Source organism: Formica exsecta, unplaced genomic scaffold (assembly GCF_003651465.1).
Source record: "Formica exsecta isolate Colony F162 unplaced genomic scaffold, ASM365146v1 scaffold4, whole genome shotgun sequence".
Taxonomy (NCBI): Eukaryota; Metazoa; Arthropoda; class Insecta; order Hymenoptera; family Formicidae; genus Formica; species Formica exsecta.
The window spans coordinates 1,088,468-1,097,726 of NW_021851238.1; the positions used below are offsets into that span (position 1 = coordinate 1,088,468).

Sequence of the window (9,259 nt, forward strand, 5' to 3'; positions counted from 1 at the left end):
ATATATATATATATATAATTGCTTTAAAATTGATATCGCGTGATACGTGGTCTACCGTGCTCTAATTTTTTTATCCGTCGTTCGAAGGTTAGCTCTCGTAAATCGATAAAAGAAAAATAATAATCGTGTTAATTGCGTTCGCGCAATCGTCGATCCCTCGAGCTTCCATCGAGAACGAGGAGCGAAGAAAGAGATCGAGCGCATCGCGCGACTGGTGAACCTGACCTCCGACAACGCGTAGCGGCGTCGGCGGCGTTCGGTTCGTCTCTCTTACTCCCCTCGAGTCACGCTTCGGCGTCATTAAAATAAATTAGAGATTATCAAAGACAGTTTGCCGGCTTTCTTTCATCAACGACTAGCAGCCAAGTATCGCGAGGGACTGCTCGTAAAAAAAGAAAATATCGCGAAACGCAATGGAATATTAACGCTCACAGAGAGTTTCCTATAAAAAGAATTATCCTCCTGAATATATATATATATATATAGGTAGCGAGAGTTGCCATTTCGTGGCTCTTTCGCGGTCGAGAAATCTTAGCGTCTGTCTCGTGAGAGAGACCGCGCGCGTATCCGAGAACCACTCCTCTCCTCTCCTCTCCTCTCTTTACCGCCGCGTGCGCGGCAAAAGATCGTTGCCCTTCTAAATATAAGTTTGCAAAATCGAACAGCAAAACTGCGGAGTTTTGCCGCGGTCTGCGCCGTTCCGTGTGTATATTGCCGCTAGATCAGCCCCCTTCTTCTTCTTCTTCTTCATCCTTCTCTTCTTCTTCTTCCTCTGCTTCTTCCTCTTCTTCTTCGTTTCTTCTTCCTTGTCGAGCCTTCCCTCTACCTCCCTCAAGCCCTCCCGCCTTCTGTTTCCAGTACCGTGAGCCATGTCGCTTAGTCCTCCGCCACCACCGCATCCTCCTGGACGTCCTCCTCGTTCCCCTCGGTTCTTACGTCCACCTCCACCACCTACTTCGATCTCCCTCTTGTCCGCCCTCTTTCCTTACGTCGCGATTCCCCTCACGGGCCCATGGGCTTGAAACCCCACTGTTGCTCCGCGATCTCGGAGGCCCGCAAATCCACTCCTTTGGCTGCGTCGACTTTCGGGCGAAATTCGCGCGCTTGCACGAAAGCGTAGTCGTAGGTCAGGATCTGGCTGCGAGAGCGCGGGAAGAAAGGAGAAAAAGAGCGAGAAAAGGAGACGAAGACAGACGCGCGCGAGAAGAAGCGAGAGGAGGATAATTCCCGAGTTCTCTCTTGTAGCGATAGCGAGACAGATATATATATATATATATATCTGTGCATTTTGCGTGCACTTGGAGCTGTTCATCGAAATGCAGCGTATCTAAAGCAGCCGCGGTTTTATTTCTGTATACACACACGCGTGAACCTATTGTTATTATACAGAATTTTTTCGATAGATTTTTGGAAATATCTTTTCTATCAAAAAGCTATAGCTTTTGAAACGATCTCTCGTATATGAGTCTTTCATTAGATGTGGACCTAAATTAATACAAATTACAATATAATCTCGAAAAATAAAATATTTTCAAGTATTTAATGTAAAATTCAGCGAATTTTTATCTGGTTACTTTTTATAAAGAGATTAAACTAAATCTAATGTTAAAATATGACATTATATTAACATCCGACATCTTGAGGGGACCAGACCGCCATTCGCTCGAACGGGCCGAAATTCAGACATTGGCCTGGCCGTAGTCGTAGGTCAGGATCTGGCTGGGAATGCGAGGGAGAGGAGGAGAGGCGAAAGAGAGAAAAAGATGGGCGCGTGCGGAGAAAGGAAAGGAAAGAGCGAACGAGCGAGCGCTGTCTGCGGATGGAGACGCGCGGGGAAGAAAAAGGCGTGCACGCACCACAAAAGCGGAGATAAAAAAGCGCGAGTAGGCCGGAGGAAAAAATAGCCGATTCGGAATCTGTGTCAGCGAGGCCACGACGGCGACAAAGACACCGACAATGACGGCGATGCACCAATGTCACTCGTACGCCGCAACGCGAGAAAGAAAAAAAATCCGCGAAAAATACGACAAGAAGTAATCGACGTTTTTTTTCTCTTTCATTCTTTTAAGATTAAGAATGGAGGTCAGACGATTAGAAAGTGGGGAAGCAATCTTGTCTCGCGCCGCAAAATTAATTCGATCGATTAAAAATTGCAATTCGTGCGAAAGAGAGGATGCTTTTGTCGAAAGTCCCTGGAAAGTGTCGTAAAGATATCGGTAACGATGCGCGAAGCGAATCGCATTGAGATGCATCCGCGCGATGCTACGACAGAAGTTACGTTAGTCGAGTTTACTTTAATTGCTAATTAAGAAAGGCATGCCAGTACAATATAAATGGTTAAGACATACTTATCCCTCAGAATGCGAATTTTATTGTCGCGCTCTTTATACGCTCGCGGTAACTATAACGCCGCGCGCCAAACGGGAAAGCAGCGACCGTTCGGAGTCTGCATATTGCAGCAGCCAGCGCTCCCGGCATCATCATCATCGTCATCTCGTCGTGCATGCGTGGGTGAATAGCCTAGCTGTTCTCGAGCGCGAGAGTGACGGAAGAAAATGAGAAGGATGAGAGGTAGACGGCAATAGATAGAGAGAGAAAGAAAAAGAGAAGGAGAGAGAGAGAGAGAGAGAGAGAAAGAGAGGTCGATGGAGAGACAGCGACTTAAAAAAATTGTCGGATGATGCGGATAAGATAGCGGATAAAGAAGTCGGACGTTGGTCGTGCGACTCCGCATCGGCACGTCTCAGGGTCGTCTCCAGTGTCGAGGATTCAGCAATCGGTCGCGTACTCGGTCAAGGTTGCGCGGATATCGAGACGTTAATGCCACCTCGCCCGATCGACCGAGTGTAAACATAAACGCGGCCGGCGTACCGACAACGCACAACGAACGGCGTCGTTTCGCCGGGAGAGCGATATTTTCAATATTTACATTTCCGCGGAGCTCTTAATTTATTACACGGCCGATCGTCGTGCTTGACGTTAATTACCCTCGTGAGATAATTTCCCTCGCGTTCTACGCATCGTCGTTTTACGATCGTCGCGACCGATATCGATTCGCCGACCGATCTCCTTTGTGAGACGCGACTTTTCTTTTTCTTCCCTTCTCACAATATCGCATACAATATTGTACGACTTATCGAACGGCTCGGGACTTATCGCCCTCGAGCTCCAGCTGTCGTCGGATCGTTCTCTGAAAAGCCGCGTTTCACGATGTTTAGAGAGCGTGCGGGCTCGTAAGCCTCGCAGGTTTCCCGGCGCGCAGGAAACGAAAACAAAGAGTCGGAAGGAGAGCGCGAAGAAGGAATGATTTTCCACGGACTGTACCGGCGATACTTGACCACCGACAAGTCTGCTCATATTGTCTTACCTTGCCGCAGAGCCGCGACCGCGTTCGTTCGCCGAGACACACGTCTCGTCTCGTCTCGTCTCGTCCCGTCCCGTCCCGTCACGCCGACTGTTAGCATACGTTTGATATGATAAAAAAAATACGTGACGCGAAAGGTTACTGCCACAAGCGAAGGCGGCCGATATGTGTGTTTGTACACACAGGCAGAGGCGACGGCGTCGGTCTCTTGATTCTTTTCCCCCACCAAGGGCTCCCGCCCCACCCCGAGCGAGAGCGTGAAAGCAGGATTTCGTCGCTGGCCATCTCGCGATGGCGGTGCGTGTGCCGCTGCGTAAACAACGCGGGAGAGAAAGACGGGAAAGGTACGAATCGGGACGAAACGTTACGGAATTGTATTACCGTCGTGCGAAATATCGGTGTGCCGTTACTGCGGCTTCGATTATACCGCGAATAAAAACGGGGAGCCTCTCGTTGCGCCGTCGTCGCGCCCGTAAGCGATTTGTAACGTCAGCGTCGGCTTAATTAATATCGAAGTTCATTTATCGCGGCTAGTTTAATATGCCGTATACTATGCCGGGCTCTCGCCGTTCAGAGAGCACGGATGCAACGCAGCGCGATGCGAAGAGCAAAACCAGCAGCGGCGGGGGGCCAGAGCGAGGGGAAAATCTCGGAGAGAAAAAGAGAAAGAGAGAGAGAGAGAGAGAGAGAGGAGGACGGAGAACCGGTGCGTAATCTGACACGGTCTTGCACGGATGCAGCCGGTTCTTAAATCCGGTGTTATTTGTCCTTTTTGTTGCCGTGCCGAAAGAGAGTCGACGACGAGGAATAGTCGCGCGTACTTTGCGCGCCGTTATGCACGCAATCGTATCGATCCTCTGGTTCTTATCAGCGTGACCTCTTCCTCCCTTTCACCGGAAAAGGAAAAACGCGATTCTTAGATATATATATATACATACATAATTTCGCCGACGCGGATCGGAATAACGCGAGACGGCGTTTATCGGCGCAACGCGATGACGTACGCACAATCGTGACGCAACATCAGCGCATTTGACTGCGGACAGTTGGGCGAAGTAATCTCTTCGCGCGATGAGAATGCATCCTACATATATATATATATATATATGTACGTACAACCGTGCAGTTTGTCCTTCGTTCGACATGTGTAAAGCGAATGCGAAACGAGGACGGAAGAGCCTGCGGAGAGACTGTGAGACAGAGAGAAAAGGAAAAAGATGAGTATTGTCAGATAGATACTTTGACTCTCCCTCTCTCTCTCTCTCTCTCTCTCTCTCTCTCTCTAGGTTCTTTACTCTCTCGGCCTTTTTCTTTCTTGTCTCGATCGCGTCCTTGTCCCGCCGATGGGCGAAAGAGGAAAGTCTGCTCGACGAGACCGTACCACGGGTCCGACCGCGTTTCTTCCACGGGCCTTCATCCCCACTAGAATTTATCTCATCGCGTTACTACGCATCTACGTCCCCACTAGAGCACGGTCCCAAATTTAGGGGAAGACCATTGGTCGATCGTATACTACTTTCAGATTAGAAACTCCCTCCGAACCACTACTATTTTTGGCGGTCCAAATTCACGCTAGACATCCACGCCGTCCGTCTCCTGAAGCTAATAAAATGCTCTTCGCCAGCGAATTCGTTTGTGAGTCACACTCGACGTCCGCGAGAGTTCCGAGCTCGCGATGCGTCGAATCAATTTATATATGATAATGGATTATCATTGTCATATAATAGATTTCATCTAATTGCGGAATCATTAATATCTTATTAATAAATGCAAAATTGAAATGAAAATTTAAAGTTCGGTTCTCGGGTCTATTCAACCTACCATCATCATTGTAACCTATCATCATCATTCGATCTATGCAACCCTAGCCGTTCCTGAAACCCCATGTAGATAGAGTGTGCGTTGCCGGCAATAGCAACGAGCGCTACCCCACTCTCATTCTCTCCTGGATCCGCTCTGGTGGCTTCTCGAGGCGAGTACTCTACCTTCGGACCTTCGCGCCAGTGCCCCCCACTGTATCGTATACGGCCAATCCGCGGCGAGGACGCCGGCGTGAAGCCTACGCGGCGACGGCCAAGCCGATTCTCGCCGGCGCCCCAGCATTTTATACGGAAAAGACTCTTTAACGAAGCACAAGGTGCGCACGCACGACCAACTTCACGCGACACCACGCGCGTACCGTGTCACACACACACACATACACTCACACACATACGGGGAGGCGAGAGTGCGACGGAAACGACGACGACGACGACGACGACGACGACGACGACGACGACGACGACGACGACGACGACGACGACGACGACGACGACGACGACGACGACGACGACGACGACGACGACGACGACGACGACGACGACGACGACGACGACGACGACGACGACGACGACGACGACGACGACGACGACGACGACGACGACGACGACGACGACGACGACGACGACGACGACGACGACGACTATCAACATCACGAAAATCACGACAATCCTGACCACGGGAGTCAGCGACATTTCCCACTTCATCATTATCCCCTTTCCTCGTCTACGCACTGTCAGCACGGAAAAAAGAAGATACAAGGACCAATCTGGATGAAAAACAAGGAGCAACGAGTGGTACATTACTGGGTGACCCAAGAAACACTTGAAACGGTGGGACCGATCGACAGGTGGAGACAATGGATTCTTGAAAGAAAAAATTGCGTAAGAAGACAGGCACCATTCGTTATCTCAGGAAGAAATTGGACGAGAAAGCCATACTGCATCCATCTTCGAGGGACCAACATGATCCTTCGAGGAGACCAAGGGAGAGCCTCGAGGGTGTCGAGCTGTCGATCTGTCTCGTCTCAGCGTGAAGAGTCGTAACGCTTGTTAAAGAAGATCATCGGCAACGTGCACGCCGTTGACAGCTGACAGTGCGTTAGGTAGATCCTCTCTCGTCGTCTCGTCTCGCGCGTTCTCCGTTCCTTCCTTTTCCGCCTCCTCGTACTTCGATTCCGTCGGTTCTCCAAGCGCTCCTACCTCGTCTCCCTCTCCCTCCCTTTGACTTTGCACTCTTCTTTTTCTTTGTCACCCTCCACCATCGGAACCGCCGCCCCCACCAGCCAACGACCAGCCGCGCCGCGAAGTGCCGAACGATGAACTCGGGCAACAGTGTGCCATATTTTGTGATCTTTTTACTTAGCTCCTACCACCGCGATTTAACTGTGATCCACCTACTGTAGAGAACTCGCGTGCGCACACATACGAGAGGTAAGAGTCAACGCAAAAAATCACGAGTACACACGAAGCCAGTAGGAAGACAAGTCAAGTTACTCACTCGCCTTCCTTGACAAAAAGCGATGGAAAAGGTAAACAGATAAACTAGTACTTGACTGGTCTCTCCATTGACTACGTGCAAGCTTGACATCATCGCAGAGAGAAAAGAGGGGCCGGGAGGGGGGGGGGAGGGGGAAGGAGCAACTGGACGACGAGCCGGTGTCGTGTTTCATTTCCGGATTTGCCCCATTGTGCAGCCAGCGTGGCAAACATTGGCCGACAGTTCCGATATTATGGAACCGCCATGACGACATTGACGTCTTCGTGCCGTCCACGTGCTCCTTCGTCATTTGCATTCGCGAAACCGGCCGCGAAACTTACAATTAGCCTTAAGACCGATCCAACACCGTCCTTCTTCAGGATCGCGTAGCGCGGCCGCACATTCCGGAACGAGGACGACGCGCTCCTTGGAGCGCGAACGATACTGGCCGCTGAATGACGCGACGCCGCCGAGATATCCGAGGAGAAAGATCCACGCGTTCACCTCGCGTTCGCGCGAAAGCCTTACACCACGCGTTCCGTTAAACTTGCACTCTTCCCGGAGAGATTTCCGTGTCCTTCCGAGACAAAGAAGATCTATTCGATCTACCCGGCACTCCAATCTGTGCTCTTCCTCGCGAGCATTCCTTGAATCCGTTCTAACGCTATTAGACGAATAACTCTCTTTTATAAGCCGAATTTAAAATATCGATCTATAGTATATTTGAACTCTAGTATATATCCTAATATATATTTATAACGTTATATAAAAAAAAATATATATATATATTTATATATCTCAAATGAGAGATGGTTGTTAATGGATCGTTGATTAGCATACTATATGCGATCTTCGCGCATAATAAAAAAAAAAAACTCGGGTTCGGATAATCACATTTAGCGCCAAAGACGCCAAGCACGAATACGAAATATAGATCTCGATCGGCGTCGCGATTCGACCGTGTCTCTTTTTCGGGGTATACTGATCGTACGGGGAGATTCGTGGCGCGTCTCGACCTACTCCAACGTCGAGACGGACTGATCGACCTCCCGTGACGCTCCGTCACTTGCCAATCGACTGGAAGAAACTTGTCCCGGAAGGTTTCGTGTGCCCGCCTGCGTAAGCTACGCGTAGTGTGTATCGGCATTTTTCGCGCTTAATCCGGCGCGGCAGGCGGCAGGCGGCACTATAAGACGACGGGATCGCTCGCGTGTAGAGGGAAATGAGAGCCGAGAGCGAGAGGCGTGGAGAGAAGAAAAAGAGAACGGGGAAGAAAACCGCAGAGAGAGTTAAAGTTAGAAACTACTCGTGTACTAAGAAATAAATGTTACGAGAGAACGAACGCTTGCGATAAAATAGAGAGAAAGAAAATATAATATATTTTTCAAGATAAACAAAGTAAAGCGCTAAAAAAAAATAAATCTCTAAAACTTTAATTAAACCGATAAAATAATATAGATGCACTTTTGAAGAGAGAAAGAATACGGAGAAAAAGGAGTAGAGAGGGGGAGGGGAGAGTAAGGAGTATAAGGACAGATAAACGAAAAAACATGCCACGCATGCAAATCGCCCGTATGCTCGAAGAAAAATTATTTCGCTGGCAAAAAGCCAACCCTTTCCCCGCGCGTTTCTCGTGGGAATTTCGCCGAGGGCTGACGAGGGGAGAAATTTGAGTTACCTACGGCCTAGGAAGAAAAAACTCGCGACGCTCAATAAGATAAACTTGGTTTTGTTAGAACGATATAACGAGCTCCGACGCTCTACGAGCGCGCGGAAAAGAAAAAAAATCGCCGGCCCGCGATAGCCAGTCATCTTGTTGCACATCGCGCGGTTGATCAACGGCAAGCAACAATCGGTGCTTGTACTCGATGCTGCTTAATGTTTCGTTCGGCTTGGCTCGTAGCGAGCGGTTATTTATCTCGACAAGCAATCTATTAAGCATACCAACGTTATATTGTAACGCGCTTTCCCCCTGGGTTCCCCTTTTTCGGTGCGAGCGTTCGCTTTTCCGAGTTTATTGAACCCCGACATCCCGCGAGAAGCGCGGGTGGAACTGAAGAAAAGATAGGAAAGATGAGAGAGAGAGAGAGAGAGAGAGTCGCAATTCTCGAAAAATCTCGTATTCTTATGACATCCGGAACACGTTATATTTACCTCACAGCTGCTTAATACACACATCGGATTATTAATATACAAGCGAGTAATAATTTCTTAAAGATATTAATTTTCTAACGGCAAATATATATATATATATATATACATAATTTCGCCGACGCGGATCGGAATAACGCGAGACGGCGTTTATCGGCGCAACGCGATGACGTACGCACAATCGCACAATCGCATCAGCGCATTTGACTGCGGACAGTTGGGCGAAGTAATCTCTTCGCGCGATGAGAATGCATCCTACATATATATATATATATATATGTACGTACAACCGTGCAGTTTGTCCTTCGTTCGTAATTCCGCGGAATGCGGAAAAATCGAATTGTGGAAATCCCGGGTATAAAAATTCTCGGCGTTCCTCGCGCGTGCGACGCCGTCGGCCACGCGTTCCGTTACCCTTCATCGCGCGAAGGAGGAGGGGAGGGGGGC

The 9,259-nt window shown here is 49.2% G+C and overlaps 1 protein-coding gene and 1 long non-coding RNA gene across 2 annotated transcripts in view; one reads left to right on the plus strand and one right to left on the minus strand.

Annotated features, from left to right (window-relative positions):
- The window catches only part of LOC115240013, a 134,791-nt gene extending 131,293 nt beyond the window's left edge, over positions 1 to 3,498 (minus strand). Inside the window, exon 1 of the long non-coding RNA XR_003884721.1 lies at positions 3,368 to 3,498. This is a non-coding gene — a long non-coding RNA (uncharacterized LOC115240013). The remainder of the gene's footprint in view (positions 1 to 3,367) is intronic.
- Positions 1 to 9,259, plus strand: part of LOC115240009 (Krueppel homolog 1) — a 114,928-nt gene that overhangs the window by 10,558 nt on the left and 95,111 nt on the right. The gene's annotated exons all lie outside the window — the stretch shown is intronic.